The sequence below is a fragment of the Peromyscus californicus genome, unplaced genomic scaffold (assembly GCF_007827085.1).
Source record: "Peromyscus californicus insignis strain IS unplaced genomic scaffold, ASM782708v3 Scaffold_9__1_contigs__length_137607984, whole genome shotgun sequence".
In the NCBI taxonomy this organism is placed as follows: domain Eukaryota; kingdom Metazoa; phylum Chordata; class Mammalia; order Rodentia; family Cricetidae; genus Peromyscus; species Peromyscus californicus.
The window spans coordinates 58,530,275-58,555,130 of NW_026294617.1; the positions used below are offsets into that span (position 1 = coordinate 58,530,275).

The 24,856-nt window shown below is 44.6% G+C and overlaps 1 long non-coding RNA gene and 1 pseudogene across 2 annotated transcripts in view; both read right to left on the minus strand.

The window, feature by feature from the left end:
* Positions 1 to 18,580, minus strand: part of LOC128105738 (uncharacterized) — a 73,992-nt gene extending 55,412 nt beyond the window's left edge. For both annotated transcript variants that reach the window (XR_008216473.1, XR_008216474.1), the window contains exon 1: positions 18,423 to 18,580. This is a non-coding gene — a long non-coding RNA (uncharacterized LOC128105738). The remainder of the gene's footprint in view (positions 1 to 18,422) is intronic.
* Positions 18,581 to 24,020: 5,440 nt separating this feature from the next.
* Positions 24,021 to 24,546, minus strand: LOC128106592 (40S ribosomal protein S10-like; annotated as a pseudogene).
* Positions 24,547 to 24,856: the final 310 nt, after the last annotated feature.

Below are 24,856 nucleotides of genomic sequence, written 5' to 3' on the forward strand. Positions count from 1 at the left end.
GAGTAAACTCAGAGGTCAGGCAATGGTAGCACACGCCTTTAATCCTAGCATTCAGGAGGCAGAGATCCACCCAGATCTCTGTGAGTTCAAGGCCACACTAGGAACAAAGCCAGACATGGTGGCACATGCCTTTAATTCCAACACTAGTTAACCATAAAGGTCTGGAGCTCTGTACAGACAGACAGGAAGTGACAGAGCTGGGCAGAAAGAGGAAGTGATGTAGCTGGGCACAGAGAGGAAGTGAGATGACAGGGACAGAAAGGCATATAGGCGTGGGTATACAGGAAGTAGGTCTCTTTGGAGGCTGAGGAGTCAGTGAGGTGAGGTTGGCTGTGGCTTGTCCAGTTCCTCTGATCTCTCGGTTTTCACACCAATATCTGGCTCTGGGTTTTTTATTAATAAGACCATTTAGCAATTCATCTTACAATGTGCCTCCTTTGCTCACGTCTCAGCAGAGAGAAGAGAAAAAATAAACCTTCATCAAGCCAGGAATTCTCAGATTTGAGAACGTTTTAGGGGGGACTCTTGTTCACCTGCTTTTTGTTTTTTCTGCGCTCCTCCTCCATGAAACTCACCTGTCATTGTGAGTTCTCTTGTGATGGTCTCAGCCTGGGCAGCTAGCTCCTGCTTTACAATCAGTGGGGCCTAACCAATGTACCTTACTGATACAAGCCTGGAAGCCGGAGTGGAAGGAAAGCAGTAGGGGATTTCCTATCCAGTCCCCCACACTACAGCCTTTTTGGCAACAGCTGTGTCCTATGCGTTCTGCTACTCTCCACGTTTCCTTCTCCCAAGTTCCAGTTCTTACTGGATCAATAATCTGTCCTCTGCAAGCCCATGCAAAACAATTGGCCAGTCTCTGTTGAGGAGGCTGAGGCCAGATGCCCAGGAAAGATAGGCCTGGGCAGTCATAAAAAGCACCACACCAAGTGGGGGGTGGGCAATACTGGTTCCAATGTCTGCGAATCTTAAACGTCCTTGTTAGTCCCCTGGAACTTCTTCTGCTCCCAGCATGCCTTGGTAAGTACTCTTATTAAAAACAAAACAATCCTACATCATCGGAGTTGAAAGTTTCTTTTTTTATTGAGACCTAACTAATATAACTTACTATGCCACTATGCAAATTATAAATGTCATTCAGTAGAAGCTATTACCAACCAATCAACACAAAATAATAAAGCAAGAACCACTTGTCTGTAAGAGATATTTGCATGCCCATGTTCACAGGCAGCATGTGAACCTAAGGAACAGAGGGAGAAGTCCCTCGCTCTGGGGCCCTGCAATATACGAATAAGGGCCTGCTAGTATTGTGATCCACTGATGGATAAAGAAAACATCACATACACAGACACATATTAGTGTGTAGTATTCAACCATAAATAAAAATGAAATGATTTCATATAAAATGGGCGAAACAAGTGATCATATTAAGCAAAATATATGAGTTGAAAAACAAAAAGATTCTACCTCATAAATAAATGAGATTTCAGTTTAAATATTTTTCACTTAACTATTATATTTTTATCTGGTTATAAAATGAATTATCAGTATACTTCAAAGACATTTGTGTACTAGGCATTGTGGCATATACCTGCCAGCACTCTGGAGGCTGAGGTGAGATCACAAAATTTGAAGCGAGCCTGGGTCCCAGACTCTACCTCAAAAACTATACGTAGATAGATAGACAGGTAGGTAGGTAGGTAGGTAGGTAGGTAGATAGATAGATAGATAGATAGATAGATTATATGAGTGTGTGAAAATCTATTTATTTACATAAATTTTGTTTTGCTTTTTTATTGTTGTTGCTGCTTTGAGATGGGGTCTCCCTATGTATGCCAGCCTAGCCTCAAACTTGACATCCTCCTGCCTCAGCCTGCCACGTGCTAGGATTGCAAGCATACTACCACATCCAGCCTTATTTCATTGTGCCTTTATTGGTTTGTATTAATTGTACATATTAATAAATATCTATATATTTCTACACATGCACACACTATGCATTGGTTAAGTACACATCCCCTTTACCTACCCTACCTTCCCTACTTCTACGATTACTATTTTACATTTAAATGGACATACTTTACCTTCTACATATGAAAGAGAATGGATAGTAATGGTCTTTCTGTGTTCACACATCATTTCAACCTTCAGTTCAATACATTTTTTCTCAACAGACAGGGATACTTCTTCACAACTAAATAATAGACCATTGTGTATAGGTACAACATTTTTTTTATCCATTCATGCATTGATGGACACCTGGGTTGTTTTAGCTGTTATGAACAATGCTGCAATCAACATGAGCTTGAAAGTATTTGCATAGTGTACTGATTTTCTCCTTTATTGATACCAAAGTGATTTAAATGGAAATGGTCTCCATCCACTCATATATTTTAATAATTAATCCCCTGTTGGTGGAACTGTTTGGGAAGGATTAGGAGGTGTGGCCTTGTTGGAGAAAGTGTATCACTGAGGGCAGGTTTTGGGGGTTTAAAGACTCCACACAAAGAACACCATTCCCGGTCTCTTCTCTCTCTCTCTCTCTCTCTCTCTCTCTCTCTCTCTCTCTCTCTCTCTCTCTCTCTCTCTCTCTCTCTGCCTCCTACTTCTAGATCAAGATGTGAGCTATCAGCTACTGCTCCAGCACCATGCCTGCCTGCCCACCTACCTGATTCCATGCTCCCTGCCATGATGGGTCATGAACTCTAACCCTCTGAAACTATAAACCCCAAACAAATGCTTACTTTTATAAGTTGCCTTGGTCATAGTATTTTATCACAACAATAGAAAAGTATCTAACACAAACACATACAGTCATGGGAAATCTGGATCATGTGCTCGATGCTAACCTATGGAAAAGCATGCATTTGCTCTTCATCTTTCTTTTGTCTGACCCATACACACTGCATCTAAACCCTCTACTGTATGAAGAAGGCTTGATCATTCAGGTCCCACTCAAGACATTCAAAGTTTTGTTTTGTTTTTTAACAGACTTAATTTACCTTATTTATTTATTTACTTTCTTACAAGAGTCTGTGTCCTCTGAACAGAAACTCTGGTGTGGGTTTTCACAGATGGTCAGTAAATTCTTGATAAAGACACTTGGTAAACACAGTCTTTATTTAAGCCTTGGAGATGTGAGGAAGGCAGTCTCTTAGCACCACCTTTGACTCGCTTTTGTAGGCTTCAGAGGTGGAGCAGCCTGGACTCCTGAAGAGGTGGCAATGTCTGGGGTCACTGTGGTGATGGAGGGTCCTGCTCAAGATGGGGTGGCTACGGCACCCTCCAGGACTGGAAAAACCAAGCTGGAAATGTCACAATGAGAAGATCTCATCAAGTTTGCCAAGAAGCAAATGATGCTACCGAAAGTAAAGCAAGTTGTACAGAATTAGACAAAGAAATTAAAGAACTGAAATCAAAACCTGTTGAGGGAAGAACTGAGGCTATTATTAAGGCCCTTAGAATAACAGACGCTGGAGCTTGGTACGGAGCTTGGTGTGGAGGAACAGGACAGCAGTCAAAGAACTCAGGAGGCAGAGCCACTGTCAACGAAGTTCTGAAAATATGCTGCAGTTGCCTGTTGCTGTTCCAGATGAAAACCACACCAGAGGCCGAGATGGTCTTCAGGGAAGCAAGAGGAACCGACAATGAAAGGACTCGGAAATGTCGTCCCTTGAGCTCACACACGTTGTACCACACACCTTCAATCCAGCCTGCTGTGGGATGGTCTTTCTGTATGCTAGAAATATATGTTGCTCCCGTTTGGTTAAGAAACAGCTCTGCTTTGACCTATGTTAAGGCAGGATAAGAGCCAGGTGGGAAATCCAAGCAGAGAGAAAGGGAGAAGAAAGGTTGAGTCAGAGCAGAATCCATCCAGCTGCCCAAGGAACAAGATGCCATCAGACCGGTAACACCACAACCATGTGGCAAAATACAGATTAATAGAAATGGGCTAATTCAAGATGTCAGAGCTAGCTAGCAATAAGCCTGAGCCATAGACCAGTTTGTCATTAATATAAGCCTCTATGTGTTTACTGGGACCAAGCAGCTGGGGGACACAGGAAAACTTCCGGTTAAAACAGTCACTTTCCAGAGGTCAGGGGTCGAGTAGCTGTGGCTCATGGAGATGGCATCAAAGGTGGCCTTGGCAAAGTTGACCAGGGTGGCAGTGCAGCCCCTGGCTGATGTGTAGCAGTCATCGATAGTGGCCATCATCGGTAGCCTCTTGGGCACAGGATCAGAGATAATGCCAGTGCCTCTGGGGACAGGGATGAGACCAACACAGAGCCATAATGGCCTGTCACTTTGCACAGAACAGTTTGAGATTTGCCAGTCTTGTTCCCCGGGTAGCCTCTTCTCATAGGGGCAATGGAAAGATGAGGGCCCCTCAAATAGCAGCAGCTACCACCTTAGAGCACTTAACACCAAGATCATCATGACCATTGTAGTCCTCAAGAGCAACAAAAGCCTGAACCTGGTCCCCTGGCCAGCCCATGTCTGCTTCTGTGTTGGCATGATCTTTAGAACCTCATCCTTTAGGGATGCACCCAGGAAAAAGTCAATAATCTCGGATTCCTTCGTGCCAGGGAGAACAAGGAGATCTCCTCCAGGGACTTGATCTTCATGTCCTTGACCAGGTATCCCAGCTTGGTGACAGGGATCCACTTCTAGACTTTGGCTTTACCTCTATGAGCCCTGTTGTTTTGACCAAGACCATAGCCCCCAAAACCAAGGTCAAATCCTCCATGGGAAGCCTCCAGGGCCTCCTAATCCTGGGCCCCCAAGGCCCTCATATTGCACTGAATCATCTGCCATTTGGTGTTTTCCTAAAGAAGCAAGGCATTCAGTGTTCTAAGTATTTTCCCTAGTTTCACTTTTGTACCTGTTATTACTTTAGGGAGGTTCATCTGTCTGTTATTTTTTAAGCAAAGATTCACTATTCAGCCTTAGTTGATCTCAAAGTCATGATCCCCCTGCCTCCCTGCTGAGTGCTGGGTTTGCAGGTGCAAACCACAATGCCTGACTTCTAACTTCCTATGGAAACAGGTCAGGGCAACTTGTATTGTACCAAGCAGACTCAATACTCAGACCCCAAATAGGGAGAAATGGCATTAGGAGATACTGGGAGAATCTATGACATGGGCATTGGGAAGGTGCTCATAACCCCAGGTAGGGAAACCACTCACATGTAAGTAAGCACGTGCCATCTGTCTCACAACAGGAAGTTGATGAAGATGTGGAACCAGAAGCAACAAAGAGTTGTACCATGTCCAGACCCTAAATAATCTTGAAATGTTGTCTTAGTGTGAGTTTCTGTTGCTGTGAGGAGACACCACGACCACGGCAACTCTTATAAAGAAAACATTTAATCAATCGGGGGCTGCGGGGTAGCTTACAGTTTAAGAGGTTCACTCAGTTATTATCATGGCGGGGAGCATGGTGGCATGTGGGCAGAGGTAGTAGTGGAGCTGAGAGTGCTACATCTTGCAGGCAACAGGAAATCAACTGACTGTCACACTGAGTGAAGCTAGAGAAAAAAAACCCTCAAAGCCCACCCCCACAGTGACACACTTCCAACAGAAGGTGTGGCCTAGATTAAAAGTGTGCCCTCAGCCTCAAGGTCTGGATTAAAGGAGTGTGTCGTCCAGCCTCCTCCAACAAGACCACACTTCCTCCAACAAGGCCACACCTCCTAATAGCACCACTCCCTGTAATCTTATGGGGGCCAAATACATTCAAACTGCCACAAACATTTATTCAACTTGGCTTAGACTCCCATCAAGCAGCTTCTCAGGTTTCCCTTTTGCCCTGTCTCTGAGCAGGAACATTTCAACACAGAGCCTGCATCTGCCCAATCCTTGTACTTTGGATGAGGAAAGAGGGGGCTGGTATTTGTCTCTTTGAAGGAGTATGTATGTATTTCAGGAGGGACCCTGATGACGCTGTCCCCAGCTGGCCTGACAGAATAAAATACTGGCATGTGAACTGAACCTAGAAAGAGAGAACATCAGGGATGTCAGGCAGGCAGAGGTACTCATATGTGGTATAGGCATGAAGTCTCAGGACCTGGGGATAAACTACAGAGTAAGCTTCTACTAAGGTTCCTAGGAAACCCTGCCTTCTGATACCAAGATGTGGGCTGGACTTACTGACTCTGACAGAACACGACAGATACAATGGGCTTGAAACTAACTGGGTATGAGACTCCAAATCCCATGCTCTTTCTCATATTCCTTCCTCAGGAGCTTTCAAATGTCGTCACAGCCTCGGAGAACAGCTTGCCTGCCATTTCAGGGGCACCTGGCACTAGACATCCCCAGGTAAGCAAATCATTCCTGACCCAGATGAAACCAGGAGGGAACTGTCAAATCAAGCCTTTAAATGTGGAGGTACATTGCTACACAGGAAGAGATAAGTCAAGGGCAGCCCATAAAAATTGGTTAGTCTGTTGCAGTCTGTACTGGAAATAACCAGGAAATGGTACCAGCCCTTCTTATTTGGAAAGACTCAGATAAAGTAGTTGCTGGTGCCAGTCCTGCATCTCAAGACTAAAGGATAGACAGGGCAGGACAAGGATTGCTGCCTTTCATAAAACTGGCTTTCACACATCTCTTCTCACACTTCTACAAGCCTTTACCCCAATCCCTGTCTCCTGGGCTTCTTCATTTTAAGATCTCAAAATTGCATAGCATTACATAGTATTAGCAGCAGCTCTAAGTGCATTACCTCTGAAAGTCACTCGGTTTGTTCAGTCCAAGGAAGCAGCACCTATTTTTATGCTGTCCCAAAGGAAAATGAAAAAGAGCTCACCAAGAAAAGGATTTTTATTGGTGAGAAGTCAATTTGAAGGAAGTGAAATTAAAATTATTTGAGGGGTCTGACACTTAATGAATTTGTAGAGAGGAAAAACATGAAATGTGTGTAAAAACTCAAAAAAGTGGTATTTAGAAACCAAAACTGAAAAAAAATAAATCAATGTAATCTAAGTCTGAGCTGATGGGGTCTTGCTTGATTTAAGTTCTCTCATTAAAAAGTCATATAGATTTCTTTGCTCTTTCATTTCAAACAATAGCTTACATCTATAACCTTGTCAAAAACACAGAAATCAGAGGAAATAGCAAGGCCCAGAGGACCAGGTAAAACTTTAGGACTTGAAGGAATTTAATTTAAGTACCACCACTAACCTTCTGGAGGTTACAGGAACTCTTTTAAGCTAATTAAAAACTATCTATAGAGTAAAAATAAATGCAATCATCCACCTCATAGGGCTGTGTTGGGACTAACAAATAAAATGGACTGCAAAGCACTTAACCAAATAGAACCAGCCAGCCTGGAACTATATGCTATGCTAACAACATTTTAGTGTCCTCATTTAACCCCTAGAAAATGAAAAACACTGACTACAGACCTCTGAGCACAAAGACAGAAAACAGTGGCTGACTGTTTGCAAAGCAAAGCTCTCACTTGAAGAAGGTGTCAAAGGCTTGCCATTCCAACATAATTAAAATGAAAAATAGTTTCCCTGACGGAAAGACAGCAAGAAATGAAAATAAAAACTACGATAACCAACCACCTCTGTGACTCGTTGGGAGCTAGCTAGATGCTAGACATCGAATAATTCCATTATCGATTCACTCATCACAACACTCCCACTGACTGAGGACATTTAAATATGTTGCATAAAGGGCATTTAGTAATAAATAGGTCACTCAGTGAAGAGCTGAGCTGATATCCAAATAAGAACATTTTAGTCCAAAAAAAAAAAAAATCTACTAGTAGATGTAGCACTATTCTGGGAACATAAATGTCCTGCATTGGGAAGTGTTTGGGTTGGTTTGTTGTTTTTTGCTGAAGAGAAAGATTCCAAGATCATTTGGAGAACCACTCTAATGCTCTTCCAATGCCTGGCTCTTTGGAGGACTCTCCACCCTATCATACGACAGGACCAAGGACACCATGTATCCTGAACACCGCTGGCATTGTTCAAGTAGAAAACATGGAAAGTTCCATCTAAACAGAAAGGATGGGTGTTGGCCACACCAATCAGATCATCTCTATACCCCATTTGATCATATAATAAATTGGCAAGTGGAGACAAGAGGCCAGAAGCAAATACTCAAACTGCCCTGCTAGTTCATATTAATGCCAAATAGCTGAAACAAAAATCAATCCCTCTGCTCCCAGGAGCCAGTTGTCCACGTGGACAGCTGTCTATGATTGTCTGGCTTCCTGGCTCTATAGCTCTCAGTCTTCATGGTTGAACTGTGTGCAGTCTTGAAATCATGCTAGGCCAGGGTCAGTATCCTGCAGAAGCATGCATTCTGGCCGAGATTCTGAGAGGAAGATCCTTATTGGAGAGTATGATAGGAACTAGTACTGCTGAAGCAGTGGGAGAAGCAGGAAATGGAGAGAGTCAGAGGCTCAGAGCATCCTGGCAGGAACTCTCACTGGGGATGGTCATTCTGAAATGGTCTGAGGCCACACAGAACAACCTTAGCCCTTATATGCCTACACAGACTAGTCACTGGGCAGGGATTTCACAGCAAGGGGGGGATGTTGGGTAAAGGAGCCCCCTACTTGCTCAGAGACAAGCTCAGTGTGAACAAAGCAGAGGAGACATGCTTCCTAGCAGCCAGGCAATGCCCGTGCCTCTCCCTTAAAATAAAAGCTGGGAAGCTCACAGCAGCACCCACCAAATCCAGCCTTTGCACCTGCCTTTGCTCCGCTTGCATAGTGCATGAGGCACATCCCCCCCCCCCACCCCCACCACCCCCAGGATAGAGCCACTTCAGATTTTGAATTTCCTGGGGAAAATTATCAAAAGAACCAAGTTGGTGTTGGGAAACATCCAAGGTCAACTCCATATCTAAGAATTCGTCTCACTGGGCAATCTAAAAGCTTATTCCTCAAAGCAAACTAGACCTTCATCCTCCAGGGACCTGAACACCTGCACAAGCCCCTTTCCAGTCAGGGTCACTGGGTTTGTGTAACTGTCACTGCACAATTAACATTGAGCAGTGGAGTGTCGAACGATGCCCTGGGCACGCTCTGCATAAGTATGTTGTTCTTTGGGTTGCTGCCACGAAGCAGTCAGTCAGCCATATCTTACTGACTGATGATCCCTGTCAGTACATTGACTCTCTTCTTCTTAAAGTCCACAGTGACTAGGTGGTAGCTAGAGCAGAAAATGTGAAGGAGTTTTTCTGTGTCTTCTAATGGAAATGGTCAGTAAGGAAATTCACAGAAGCTGGAAGAGCAAATGATCTTCTGTTGCAGCTGGGGGGCATGGTACATGCCTATAATTCAAGCACTTGAGGGTAGAGGCAGGAGGACAGGGAGTTCAAAGTCAGCCCTGTGGTTCAAAAGACCAGAGAGATGCCTACACAATGAAATGCCATCACAAACAAACCACAACCTGATTTAAGTCCTGGGTATAAAAGGATGGGCTTGGAGAGGTATTTAGGGGAGCGTTCTTGAGGAAGACTTCTTCTCAGCATAGGAGAGAAGGATCTGGCCTCTGAGTCTGCTGAAGAGGGATGGGTGAAGCAAAGAGATGAGAAGGGAGTAAGAGGAGGCAACTAGATGGGTAATGGGCTAAAGAACTTCGTCTAATGTTGTGGTCATTGAGAAATCCCAAGGTGGTAAGACAGTCCAAATAACTCTGTAGAACAATTCAGAAATGTGATTTAAGATCATTTGCTGTGTGATGTAATCTCTCCCCCGTGACCAACTTTCAATAAATGTTCTATTAAAAAAGAGAGAGTAGGGGAAAGATGAGAGAGCTATAATTTAATAGAATCATGAGGAGTTATTGTAAGCAGGGGTATTTCTGTTTCCAAGATCAGTCATTAACATACGGTATATGACATAACCCAACACATTGGGTTCACATCTTGCTAAGAACAAAGTCAAAATCAGCACAATGAGATATTAAAAAGTGGGAAATATTGATGACCCACAGCAGGTGAGAAAAGCACAGGAGTCCCTTCTGGAGCAACACAGTCCTCTAACCAGGAGCCCAGATGCATTCCTATGGGGGTCAGCCATTCCTAAGTGTGTTTTCTTGAGTCCACTCCTGAGCATGCTCGGTTTAAGGTCATAGAGCCCATGTTTGAAAGATTAAACTAATAAACAGGAATGCCTCCGGGCACACTCAGTTTGCAACCTGAAATATGAGCTGAAACTAAAGGAAAAGACACTCTGAAGATGTATTAAAGAGTCTTCTTCTGAAGGGATCCACCTGCTTAGTGGCTAACAATGACACAACAGGACGCTTATGCTGTGAGGGCTTCATCTTCAAGCTAGTACCTGAGTTGAATGTTCACAGTTCCACTCCATCACCGTCTTGGACAGGGATCTTCTATGTGGTGTGGCAAGTTAAAGGACAATTCAGTCCCATGGCCATGAGCCTGCTATTTGTCCCATTCACCATAAAAGGGGTCCTTTGGTCTGAGGTGATAGGATAGAAGCTATCTGTTGGCAAATCACTAAGTTCTGAGACAGGGAGGTCTTGCAGGCAGGAAATCAAACCCACATTACGACACCTGCACAGCACCAGCACCACCTTGGCACTGCAATGGTTTAGTTCCAACATGAAACCTTTAAATGATCAGCTAAACCTTCCTCCACACTTATATTTTTCAAGAGCCTAATGGTTCTTAAAGGAACTTTTATTCGAGGCTGATAGGGGTATAAACTAGTTCAGCCACTATGGTAATCAGTATGATGAGTCCTCAAAAAACTAAAAATAGAACTACTGTGAGATCCAGCTATATCACACATGTACAACAAAGTCAGCATATAATAGAAACACTTGTGAATTCCTGCTTATTGTGGCGCAATTCACGGTAGCCAAGTTATGGAAAGCCTAGATGTCCATCAAAGGATAAAGAAAAGATGATATAAATATATATATATATACATATATATGTGTATATATATATTGGAGTGTTGTTCAGTCATAAAGAAAAATGACATTGTGCTATTTACAGAAATTGAAACTCAATGCTAAGTGAAATAAACTAGATTTACACAAATAATTGCATGTTTTCTTTCATACATGGAATTGGGGGGTTGGGGGGTAGAGGGACATAAAAGCATAATAGGGAGGTATTAGAGGTATGGAAAGAGGGGAGAAGGGATAAGAAAGGGTGAGAGAGGAGGTGAATATGACCAAAGATATTATGAACATGGATGAAAATGACATGATACTCATTACTCTATACAATTAATCTGTACAAGAAAGAAAAAAGAAATACATAGTTATTTGATCTTCTCTTCCTAAATTCATCTAGACTTCGCCTCTTTGGGGGGATTCAAATGTTTTAGTCTAACTACCTCATCTGCCCATCCCAGAGGAAATCAGGCTACCCTCTGCCAACCTGTCTTGGGACTCCTCAGAGAGGTAGTTATTTTTACTAATTGTCCCTGGCACCAGGTCCCTTGTGAGCTCCATCAGTTGGGTTGAAGGATCCCTTCACTTATATCTTTTATTACTGTGTTTATGGTTACAGTTGGGATCTGGAATGTCCCCATTACCACCATGGTGACACATTGATGCTACTGGGAGGTGGTAGATCTTAAGAAGTAGAGCCCAGTGGGAAGTTTTAAGTAATTCGGGACATGTTCTCAACGGGGCTAACTGGGTCCTGACTCCCTCTGTTTTTATGCCTCAGCCTTTAGGTGAGCAGTTTTGTCCTGTGTTTCCTGCTGTGCCAGCCCAAAGCAATATGGGCCAGTTGTGCCTGGGCTGAAACCTGTGAGCCTAAGGAATGAATGTGTCTTCTTTATAAGTTGATTGTCTCGGGTGTTTGCTACAGTGCAGAGAGCTGACTAACTTAACCATCAAGTCCTTCTCTGCCTGAGAAAGCAACAAGCTGAAAGGCGGCATCTGTCAGATCTCCACTAAGCTTTGGGGAGGGATGGAGGGGTTATGCTCAGCACCATACCATCCAGCAAAATAAAATAAAAACTCTCATGGATTCTTGGCTTCCTCATTAGAGCTGGAATTTTCCCCAGCCCAGTCCTCAGCTACCTCCTAATTTATGTTGTAGTCACAAAGGCAGTTTGGTTCTTTTTCTCATTCTTAGGCTTCCCAAGCCTCCTTCTAAAACCTGTTTCTTATAGCCAAATGTCTCATCTATTCCAAAGGAAAAAAAATCTGCCACTTTCTCAGGACTTAGCAGCACCTAGTGTCTGCTGGGATTTAAAATAACAAATTGCTTCCCTTATACATAAAGGCCAGTCAGGTACAATAGAATCTTAAGGCGCTTTCTGTCTCAAAAGGTTTCCACTCTCTGTAAGACTTCCCACACCCATGGGAAGGTTGAACAATGGCCATAACTAAATCATGTGACTCCCTCACAGTTGGCAGATCCTCAAGGCACTCCCTGATCCAAGTTGGAACACTCCGATTCTCTGTCCCAGGAATGTGAGTCAGGAGGTAGACACTAGCACCTAAAATTAGAATCATGTTCCGGTTCTCACACAGACTCCTGCCATCTGGGTCTCTGGTGGTGTGGCTCCCCTCCTCCCCAGCACTAGGATGGTCAGCCTTTCCCATGCTTAGACAATACCAAAGTCCCTTCACTGCTTAAACTAGGAGGGGTTTATTTTTAGTGCTTTTTACTTAAAATTCCCATAGTGAAGAGAGACTTTGGAAAACCCCATAAAGAAAGCCATGCAGATTCTCAGAACCCTTAACAGATGTTTTCAGAAAGCCCAGGTTAGTGTGTGTCCTCTGACCAAAGAGCTGGTCAGGCATCACTGCCAGAAAATGAAATGACTGTGAATTCTCTTATATCCAGATGAATTCATTTTATAGGGCAATCCAGGAGACTGTGCAACACAGAGTAAGGCAATCACAGACACAGAGGATTTCAGAGACTTTGGGGGCATTGGCACCTCATTCCAGGACTTAGTCATCATTGCAGAACAGCAACGGACGGATCCTAGGAGATCTAGGAACTCCTACACAACCACAATGTGTGTTAAAGAGTTGGGGCCGAAAGGTACCCAATCCCCAGATGCTGCCATTTCCAGGAATAACAATGACATGCTGGTGCTTGGCAGAGTGTGACCAGCTGTGTGGATGGGCTGCTTCCTCTCTTAACAGTGCTATCCCTCCTTCCATGTCCTTGGATTCCAAAGCAAAACCTAGAATTAATCTGATCTTAGCATTTAAAGACACACTCTTCTTCTGCCGCCAGAAGCTAATGAGCAGTCTACCCAGCTTGGATATCCTTTTCCTAATTACTCTAAAAATTAAATCGAAGGCTTCCTGCCTCCCTCCATTCTGCTCCTCGGTGACAAGAGGATAAAATACAGCCGCTGCTATGAGGCAGCCATGGTGTCTTCCTCCCTCGTTGTCAGCACCCCTTTCCCCCTCCAAACAGCCCGACTTCTCTTTTTTATCTCTATAGGAATCAGAAGGCAATAGTTCACATTTGAGCATCTTCTTGGATTAGGAAAAGATTGTCTTCCATCTTGTAGTCAGGAAGCCTTTGTTTTGCTTTATTTCTTTAATGCAAGACTGGAGAAGCCGGGGGAGGGTACTGGAATCCCAGCACTACTTAAGCCATGATATCTAATTTCCAACTTTGCCCTTAACAGCTCATTACGTCAGCTGCCATCTCTTTCTCCTCTCCCTCGTTTTCTGCTGAAAATTGATCTCATTGTTCTTGTCCACATGAAAGGGCCCAGGCTCAGGCATTTCAATTGGCTTCGGCTCAAGAATAAAGGATCCCCTTTTAAAGTGAAAATCATGACTTTTTGCCAATTCAAATCACATTACTCATTTTCCCTCCCAGGCCAGGCAAGAATGCCAAGCTCTGCCGTCTTCAGGGCCCATGCACACTGCTGAGAGGTCTGGCAGCCTGCCATCTCACTCACAATGTGCCTGCTAGTATGACCTGTGGGTTGATGGGGAGACCTCAGAAACGTACTCAGACAGGTCTGCCGTCATTCACAGCATTCAGAACCCTGCTACACAGTTCCACATGGTGTCCCAAAGGGGCGTGTTGCCAATTGACTGGATTTTTGGCACCGTTTAGGAGCCATTAAAGAGAAACTCTGCTGTTTATCGGCAGCCTGCAAGCAGAAGCGGATGAGATTTTATTTGTAGAGTGAGGCATTCTGAAGGGTTCAGAGGCGACCAGTGTAGCTGGAGCACTGTTTCTAGAGCTCTGTGGAAGTAAAGCTGCACAGCTGAGACAGCAGAGCTGTAGAGACCCCTTCCTTTCTTCCAATAATGACCCCTGCTTCTAGCCGGGTCCCATGACTCATCAGTCTCCAGGCAGACAGACCCTTGGGTTCCAGTTCTGATCTCTATGTTCTTAGCAGGTACAGAAGAAGCAATGATTCAGAAAAAGGGCAATGTCATTTCAGTTAGCATCGGATGCAGAAATGCAATAGGAAGGTGAATGATGGAAAAAGTATATAGGAGTTTGCTGTTTTGTTCTTACATGTTTCTGTAACTGTGAAAGCCATTTTAAAATAAAATAGTACGAACAACAGCACCCTACTCAATGCATATGATAAATTGGGCTTGGGTGTGCATGCCTATAATCTCAGCATTCAGAAGCCTGAGGCAGGAAGACTAGTCCTAAGTCTTGAATTTGAGGTTAGTCTGAGTTACACAGGAAGACCCCATCAGAAAGAGACAGGGGAGCATGGTAATGAAACTTTGAACTCACCAAAATCTAACAGAGTTGGTATTTGTAGAGGTCAGGAGAGCACCACAGAAAGAATGGAACATGAAATATTCAGGACTGGAGTAATGGCGGGGAGGTGGGGGGGGAATCTCCCTGGCATATAAGTAGATGAAAGGTTTTACTATACAAATGTATTCCCTGCCTTAGTTTATGAGTCTAGTTTGAGCACAACAGCCACAGAGAACCTTGTCACTGTGTTCTGTTTGCAAGTCTTGAGGCTTATCCACATATTTCCAGACACTTTTTCTGTCAGTCACAAAGAGCCCCCAGAGAGTCCTCAGTCTTTGCATTAGCATCAGGCAAACACAACCTAGGGATGAGTTGAAACATGGTAAAACATGGCCACAAGACAGATTAAAATGAGCCAAGTTTTTGCAGCAGCAAACTGAGGTGGCAAAGTTTAATCAATAATGATAATGAGTTCCTTATCAAGAAAATTATTCACAACGATGAAGGAGGTGGGGAGGCTGTCAGGGAGTGAGAGGGCGCAGAGCTCTGTGTCCAGGTGAGGGGACGTAACAGATAGCCCAGGTGGAATATATAGTGCTTCGTTTGGAGACACAAAGGGACCAAGATTAGAATCACAGCTGTTCAATTAAAGGGCAAAGCCCTCGCCTTTCTTTTCCTCTCTACAATGTGGAGCTGGCATGGGTGAAATATCTTTTCAATATTCCGAATTCTTTCAGTTCTTCAAAACTCACTTTTATAACACTAATCCTTTTTGAAGATTTTTGCCAACTAAAGAAATCTATGCAACACAGCACAGGTGCACAAGAGAGAGCCTAGCTATTTTTCAAACTGCAAACGACCCCTTTGGGACCCGATAGGATTTGTTGCTTCCCATAGAAGAACTCAGGGTAGAGTCTTTGGGGAAAATGTTTTCAAATAGGAAATATTTGAGACAATTTGGGAGTTCATTTTTAGGCTGCCCCTGGGATAAATATGTCCAAAACTTCAAAACCTCTGGGCCCCAAATAGAGTGTATTTAGAAAAAAAATCTAAAAGCCTTTGTAATTCTTCTCTTAGCTGTACCTGAGATATAATACATGAGATAATAGATAATTTTATTGTCACAGTAAATTCATTAAGTAGATAAAATAAACACCCCGGATAGACTGAATGGGTCATACAGAAACACCCCATGGCTTCCACAGGAGCTCAGCATAACACAGCACAGTTTCAGAGGCTGGGTTGAATCTGTCTCTGTTGCCTAAGGGCTGTGTGAACTCAGTTGAGCTACTAAGCAACTCTCCCTCAGCTTCCTCAAATTTAAAAAGCAGCAGTAAATGCCTAGCTTGGATCCTGAATGGCCCAATGCCAATGTCTTGAGGGCTCAGTCCATCAAGTGAACTAAAAGCAAATTTAGGAAAGGGGTTATTCTGGCTCACAATCCAAGGGTCCAGCCCACCGTGATAGGGAAATGGTGGCCAAGGACCTTAGGTGGTTGGCCACATTATACCCACCATCAGGAAACTGAGTGTTATGAATACTGCGCTCAGCTCCCTTTCTCCTTTCTTAAGTCAGTTCAGAACAGTAGCCCATGGAATGGTGCCACCCACATTAAGATGGGTCTTCCCACATGAGTTAACCTAATCCTCAAGATCCCTCACAGGCTTGCCCAGAGACTTGTCTGCTATATGATTTTCGATCCCATTGATCAACAATATTACTCACTATAAACCTCAGCCCCCTTCTCTCTCTCTCTCTCTCTCTCTCTCTCTCTCTCTCTCTCTCTCTCTCTCTCTCTCTCTCTCTCTCTCTCTCTCACCCCTTGACTGTGAAGTAAACAATTTTGCTACTTTCCACATCCCCAAAATGATGTACTGCCTCCCCACAGGCCAAACAACAGAGCTATCTGATGATGACCTGAACCTCCAAAACCATGGACCAGAACAAAACTCTTCTCTTTATATATTGATTATCTCGGATATTTGTTTATGGTGATGGAAAACTAACGGAAGTATATAGCTCAATGAGTTATAAGATTCATTAATCTAAATTATGTAAGGCTGGTGGAATCAAGTCCAGCATATGGCATTACTAGCATTATTAGCCATGATTAGAGGAGTCTTAAATTAAACCCTTTCTAATTTGAATAATTAGATGAGGTAATTAAAAACACTTCTGATTTAACTGTTTTTTAGCACCGTGGAGAACTGGATTCAAGTCCTTCTTCCATCATTAATCCTGTATGATCTGAAACAACCCAAGTCGATAATAAGCATCTTCTCAGAGGCCAGACTGGGGCAAGGATGTCATACATGAAGTGACTGTCACACAGTACAAATGAGAGATAAGCCTGATTTGTATCACTATGGTAGCAGCTTAAATGAAGTGAAATACTGAGGCTTGTCTGTGGTTTGGGCAAAGAACATGAAGGAAAAAGAGAAGTTGGAATAACCCTAAGTATTTGTCAAGAACAACCAGTTGAGAGGCATTGTCATAAAGGATGGCAGATGAGCCTGGAAAGAAGCAAGGTTGAGCAGAGAATTCAGAAGTGCAGTCTGGGATGTGCTTGTTTGAAAACTCTGATTCACTATGGGTCTGCAGTTGGATACATCAGTCTAAAAGATCAAGGCAGTGTCAGGGGTCAACATATAAATTGAAGAGATCAATATTTAATGATCTTCCAATATTTAATGAGAGACGGCTCAAAAAGAAAAGAGAGTAAGGGACGAGGCACTGATACAACCCATCCAAAATTTAGAGATCCAGCAGAAACCTGCACAAAGAAACTGAAAGAAACGGGCAAGGAAAGAGACAAAAGACCAAGAGTGCGGTGTCATGGAAACCAGACCAAGACGGCTTCCAGAAGCAGCTATGTTCTGACTTTGGCATCAGGCCAGCAGTCCATCTTCAATACAAAAATAACATTGTTCTTCATCCTAATTTTAAATCAGTTAACTTCATATCTTATAGGTAATTCAAACTCTATTTTAAAAGTGAATGAGACCTGTTGTCAAAGGGAGAGAAGGAGGAGAAGGAGGAAGGCAGAGGAGAAAGAAAGACCACTTTGGCTGTAACCAGTGTCCCTTTTGTATGCCAAGGACTGACAGACTAGCATCCCACTACAGAAGGCTTTGTTTTCAGTCGGTATCAGTATTAAATCTAAAACTGCACACGAGCCAGTGTAGCTGCCCAAAGTCACTATGGGATAGGACTGGTGTAAGGAAGAGGCCACAACATGAACCCCAAATCCCTCTGCAGCAAACAGGGCTGTCTGGTTTCTGCTGTGTTTCCCATCCTTTCCAGCAGCTTGCAGAACCATTTTGGGGCTGAGGGCAGCCAGCAGCTTCACAGATCTGTTTGAATTCGGCTGAGCTAAAACAACCACTCTAATTTGCATTTCCAGTACAATAGTTCTTGAGGAATCAAATTTACTTAGAAATATAAAGGCTGGGTCGGATTTGCCATCTGAGGAAGTAGCTTGCAAGAACGGGGCCCCGAAGCACACGTAACCTGCTGCAGATGCCAGACCCCGGAAGACTGGGTTAGTGACGGTTGTTCATTCCTGGCTCCCTTCGTTTGTCTGCCCTTCTTGAAGTGAGACCCCCTGACACAATCACTTGGTTGTTTACCTGTGTTTCCACCTGAACACCTATCCTGAGGCCCTGGGCCTATCGAACTAAAAGAGATTTAGCAGACTGGATAGGCATGCCACTGTCCACCAGGGGATTAATGGCATTTACTTAGCGTTTGTGTTGCACTTACCTTCATGTTTATTGGCCATTCCTCCCAGGATCCCTGAGAGTAGGGACTCCCTGCTGTCTGCCGGGTTCAGTAAGGTGGAACAACTTGCTTGGAGTTTCACAATGTGAAGAGAGGCTGTGCCAAAGCTCCCGTGTGCTGCCTAGCCCGCAAGACAGATAGTTCCGTTATGAGCAATTCATCAACAGAAGGCCATGGAGCTGAACATGAGCCAGGAAGTTGATACTGTAACTAAAATCCAGCCACCACCACCACCACCGCCACCACCACCACCGCCACCACCATCCCTGATATATTCCCCACACTGATCTCTCCCCAAACATAAGGCTGAGGAACAAGTGCACCAGGCAGTACCCAGTCACAGAGGGAGGACAGTCATTATCCCCACCTCACCTTGCCACTCTCAACACCGTGCCCAGGCCTCAGACAGCAAAGTTATGGGAGCTTCTATCTGTTTCTTCCTCTTACCGGACAAGAGCTCAGTCTACTTAAATCTCCCTCAATCCCCCACCACACACACACACACACTCTGTAGCCAATGCCACATGATGTCTTTAATTTAGATTGTTTATATCCCTGTATCTTTGAAAGCCCTGATCAATTTGGTGTCTTCTCACTTAATTTCTCCTGCTTTGCACATATGGCAAGCTGGGCTTCTGAAGTATTGTTTTTCCCCAGGACGCGTTCTACTCCCTTAGCGCTTCAATAGTACCAATAGGATTTATTATCAAGCAAGTGCATCTTTGGACTCATTCAAGGAGGCTTAGAACCAATACAGCTGAACAGCAAGTCTGTCTCACGAGGCAGCCCTAGTTTAATAGCAAGAGCCTGAAGACAAAGAGTTCGTCTTCATTTCTGTGTTCCCTGGCTACGTGATCCTAACAATCAATGAACATCTCCACACAACAGCTGGCTCAGCAACAGATCAGGGTAATGGTAATATATCTCATGGTATAGCCATGGTGTATAGACAACATGTCACAGACGAGACACTCAATAAGGGAAAGTAAGTGCTGTTTTTAACAAATGTCTTAGGTATTATGAATTTCAGTTTCTTGTAAAAGCCCAATTTAAATGTCACCTGTGAGGATCAGCCAGGGTGATGAATGTAAAACACCTCTTATGTTGGTGACCACACTCCAATGGTGGTGACTGTAACGGATGCTGATAAACATTTTTCTCCACTGACAGGAGGATTCCAGGGACCCTCCACAGCATCACATGAGAAAACTAAGGAGGCCCTTTCTCAATTATCTAAGATGACCATTGTCAGAATCTATTTTCAAGGCTGTGCCCTTTCCCACCCCACTAAACTCTGTGGCTCTTGGAGTTGGTTAAAGAAATGCCTTTGAAGTGGAAACTCAGTAAAATGAGCAGGAAATGTGCTGAATGAGTAATAGAGTAACAACAGACAGCTGATTGGTATGTACCACACACCAAGCACTGTCCTCTAGATTTACATACATTAAGTTCTTTAATTAAAAGATCATGCTGTTTTCAACCACAGCAGCTGTGGTGCTGGTCACAGCTCTGTGCCTGCTGGCAACCATGCTCCATGGACAGGTGACTGTGCAGTGTGTGACTTGTGGTTCTCATTCAAGATTAAGTTTTGGACCAGAGCCCTGAAACATCAGCAGCGAAGTTCCCTGCTCTGCTTGATCTGCCTCCGGGGCCTTATCCTGAAGGAAGAGTTCTCTCCCAGGAGATGGAATCTGTTTGCAAAGCCACCGGGAAGGGGTATTCCACATCGGAGAAACTAAGAGGTGAAATTTCACGGGAGACAAAACCACAGAAGGAAATGGCTCAGGTTGGATGTGATTCCTTCCAGTGACCATCCATCCTGGCCCTGCAGGCTCATCCCCATCCCTTCAAGACCTCCTCAGCCAAAAAAAATCAATCATGCACACTCTCACGTTCACATGGGGAGAGAAGTGTGGTTCTGACTCCTCATAGCATACATTTTGGATCAGCTTCATTAGGCTAACCATCTGGGTCATTTCAATTCTGTTTCTAGCCCTGACATAATTGAAGCATCCGAATCAGCCATTTTCCACCTCTACGGCTTCCCACCCCCACCCCAGCTGCACCAGTGGGAAAGTGCAGAATTCAGTTCATGCTTGGGGAGCACTGCATCCTATGGTCTCTGTTCCGGAGAGCAAAAGAAAGCCTGTCCTGCTGAGGACCAGGCATCCCTTCAAAGTATGCATGTTCCTCCTCCTTCTCTGCTGTCTCTGAACTCTCTGAGGTGACTTGGCTCCTAATTGGGACAGCATCCAATGGATAAAATGTGACTCTGTAATTTCATCTGCATCCATCCAAATTGTACTGGAACGGCCGCTGGGCCTTTGGCCTCCTGCTAACGGCTTAATTTTATTTATGCTAAAGGAAATGATGATAGTTTGGGTTAATATAGTCAATTGCAGGCCCTAATAATTCCCAAGCTTACAAAGGGTAAGTGGCTAATGTATATAGAAATATAGTTATTGGAAGACACTGTCTGTTAACGTCCTTGAGCTACTGAGTTTTTTAAAGTGTGGGATCTAAATGGTTGCAGGAAGTAGAGGGAAATCATATGAATTTATCAGTGAAACCCCACTGCCCTGTAAAGGCTGTCTTTAAAAGATTTAAGCATGCCTGCTGCCAAGGGCCATGTCTAGGTCTGTGGTCCTGCTGCAGCTGGGGTCTGTGATGATGTTCATAGCAGTGTTAGCACAGGAGGTCACTGGAACCATGCTCTGCTGGGCCAGCCCCGCCATTCACTGGCCATGGGATAGCTGACCCTGCACCTCACTAAATACTGCGTAGGAGAGCTGGCCACATCCCTCAGAGGATAACTAGCCTCGGCACTCAGGAGGGATAGCCCCACCCCTCGCCATGGGCATGCACTTCACCTGGGCAGCACCCTAAGAGCTGACCCTATGGTAGGGGACACAGGTGAGCCAACCCTGAGGGTGTGAGAGCAGGAGAGCTGACCCCACCCCCTTTGTCTGCCACGTGGTATCATGGGTGAGAGAAAGATGCCCTTCCCCACCCACCCACCCATTACCACCTAAGGCAAGTGAGGGAGCTGACCCAGGGATCACAAGAGTGGGAAAGCTAGCCTTGACCCTCACTGGCTGCAGCACACGAGAGAGCAGGCTCTGCAGCCCACCTGGGGAGCACACTAGAGCTGACCCTGTTGTCAGGGCTCAGGTGAGCCAGCCCTAAGGCCATGAGAGCAGGAGAGCTGAGCCCACCCACCTCGAATCCTCCCTGCAGCAGTTGGGAGAGAGGGCCCTGCATCTTGCCTGGGTAAGACAGTAGAGCTGGCCCTGGTGGTGTGAATGTGGGTGACGCAGATCTGGGGACCTGAGAGCAGGAGAACTGGCCCACTCCTTGCTGCGAGCTGCACTGGGTGAGCTGGCTGAGGCGGTGCTGGAGAGCTCGCCTGGGTAGTGACAATGAGGGAAAGCTGGCAGGCTGACCACCTCAACTACCACAGAGGCCAAGAACCAGGGCTATGAGTTGGCCCACCCCAACATCTACCCTATCTATGAACTGTGGTGGTATTGTGTTCCCCAAAATATTGTGCACCCTAATAAACTTAATCTGGGGTCAGAGAACAGAACAGCCACTAGATACAGAGGCCAGAAAATGGTGGCACACACGCCTTTAATCCTAGCATTCCAGAGGCAGAGATCCGTCTGGATCTCTCTGAGTTCAAAGCCACACTGGAAACAGTCAGGCATGGTAACAAGAGCCTTAGTCCCAGGAAGTGATGGCAGAAAGCAGAAAGGTATGTATGGCATGAGGACAAGGAGCTAGGGCTGGTTAAGCTTTGAGGCTTTTGAGAAGCGCAGTTCAGCTGAGAGGCATCCAGTCTGAGGAAACAGGATCAGCTGAGGAATTGGCAAGGTGAGGTGGCTGTGGCTTGTTCTGCTCCTCTGATCTTCCAGCATTTCACCCCAATACCTGACTTCAGGTTTGTTTTTATTAATAAGAACTTTTAAGATTCGTGCTACAATGAACTGTTGGACGTGAAGGGGACAAACCTACAGATCCAAAATTGCAGCATCTCCATGACCCAGGACAACAGGATATCCAAGAGGAGCCCCAGAGAGAGCCCGTTATCAGTGGCATAGCAGAAGCCAGAGGCCTCGAGCCAGACCAATGACTTGTGGCAGTGAACACTTACAAGTAAAGATGAACGGACGAAAGGGTAAACTGTGTGACCCAGCGGGCCGCACTGCAGCTTCCACGACAAGATTCTTCTCTTTTGTTGACATTGTTTTGTTTTTGTTTTGTTTTGTTTCTTTGTTTGGCTTGGTTTTGGGTTTTCTTTTAAATTTGGTTTTGTTTGGAGGGAAAGATTGGCAAGGACAGAGGGTGGATTTGAGGGGACAGAGAGATAAGTGAGATTGGAATATATGATGTGAAATCCACAAAGAGTCAATAAAAGTTTTTTAAAAAAAAAAAAGATTGAAGCAGGCCAAACTAAAAAAGAAAAAGCACTAATATTATAAATAAAAAGTTTGTTTTGCTGATTTCACTGAATTGATTTCTTAAATATTTCTGCTTCCCCATTATGCCTACTTTATTCATTCATCAAGCAACATTTATTAATATTTACCACCACCTACTAAAATATAAGGCTGTCAGCACACTAACCACAATTCCTGCCCTTGTGGCCGAGTAGAAGGCATGACATAGAAAATTATGAGTTGACGGTTCAGTGTAGCAACCATATAAAAAGTGAAGTACGAGATGTCAAGGAGATGCTCAGAGCAGTGGGCCGTCCCAGTGACTCCTAGGGAAGTTACTAGAAACCCATAAAGAAATCACTTACCAGGTAAAGAATCAGCCCGAGTCATGGACAGGAGGTCTATATTCCAGGCAGGGGAAGTACAAATCTGCAGTACCCACAAGGCTGCAACAGTCTAGTCTCCTTCTGGCCATTAGAAGCGATTTTGTGCAGCTGAGTTTTGCAGTAAGAAGGAGAAGAAAAAGTGGAGGAACAGTTGGATCGGTAAGGAGCCTTTACCCCAAAATTCAAGGCCACGGTCCTAACGCAGGGAAGAGCCATACTTAGGCTTTGGAGGTTGAAACGTTATTCTTTGAGTTATATGGAAAAAGAATCAGAGAAATACACATTAAGAACACCTCGTACAATCCAAGAGCAAGTCTGAGAATTCTCGAAAATGCAGATTTGGCACACATAGGGTTACTTTTGCACTAATATGCTCAAACAACTCAGTTTTCAACAAAAGTGCTGGGAATGCTGGACTGAGCATGTTCAGTGAGTGTCTCACTGTTTGGTGGCCATGGTGACGATCTATCTGTCTGCAAAAGGTTCTGCTACGCTTAGGACAAACCACTACCAAATTTCACCTTCCCCAGTCATCACAACCAGAAACCTGCACACAGTGACCTTTCATGCTTGCAGATGCCACTGGCAGCCAACTCTGTTAACTGAACTGAGCATCTAGCTTCCAAGGAGCATTCCCGAAAAATCCTGACAGACTTCAGACAAATCACCTAACCTTCCGGCATCATCCCACAGGCAGAGTCTTTGTGCAGATTTTTTTTCTTTTCGCTTCCTTCTTTCCTTTCTTTCTTTTAAGTCTACTCAACCCAAAACAATTTCCTCCAACTTAACTGAGGCAGCTGACCATGCCCACCACCAAGGTCACCTCTGAACTGGAATTCAGTTGCTGAGCCAGCCCCAGCCTGGGCTTTCCTGACATACTAGAGCACACAGCGCTTCTTCTGTGGCAGTCTCTGTCCACTTCCCCACTTCCTCTCTTGTGAATCTTGCAGACTGCTCACCTTTGCACAGAGGTCTGCCAGTCTCAGGACAGCTGTGGCTCAGAATGGCAGCCATGATCTCCCGAGGTAGGTGGCAGTAACCTCAGAGATGCTGAATGCCCTTGTTAGTAAGGAACCAGTAGAAATGTCTCCAGGCAAACTGCTCCTTCGCATAGTCGCAAAACTTGAGAGACTACATGGCCTTCTTTCCATGAAGGTTGGGTACATTCTTGTCTGCCAGCTCAGAGTGTTTGGGCATATGGGCATTTTTCTCAGCAACCATCACTTCCTTCTTAAATAGGAGTTCATAAATGGCAATCCGGTTCTTCTTAGGCATCAACATTGATGACTGCAGGGCCCGAGGTGAAGGCTTGAAAGGAGGGGCCTTTGTGCAAGTTTTGAACCATGACAAGCTTATGTGTGGTTATGACTCCTCTGCTTTACAAGCTGTCCACTTACGCTGTAACAGAATACCACAGACTAGGTGAACTCTACCGCTTATCACTCTTGAGTTTGGACTGTCTAGCATCAGTGTCCTAGCATCTGTCTGGTCAGGGCCAAGTTGCTGAGTCAAAGCATAGCAGGGGGGCATGATATGGCAAAAGTGGTCACTTCTGTAATAAAGCCACTCCTGTGAGAGCCAATACCATCCC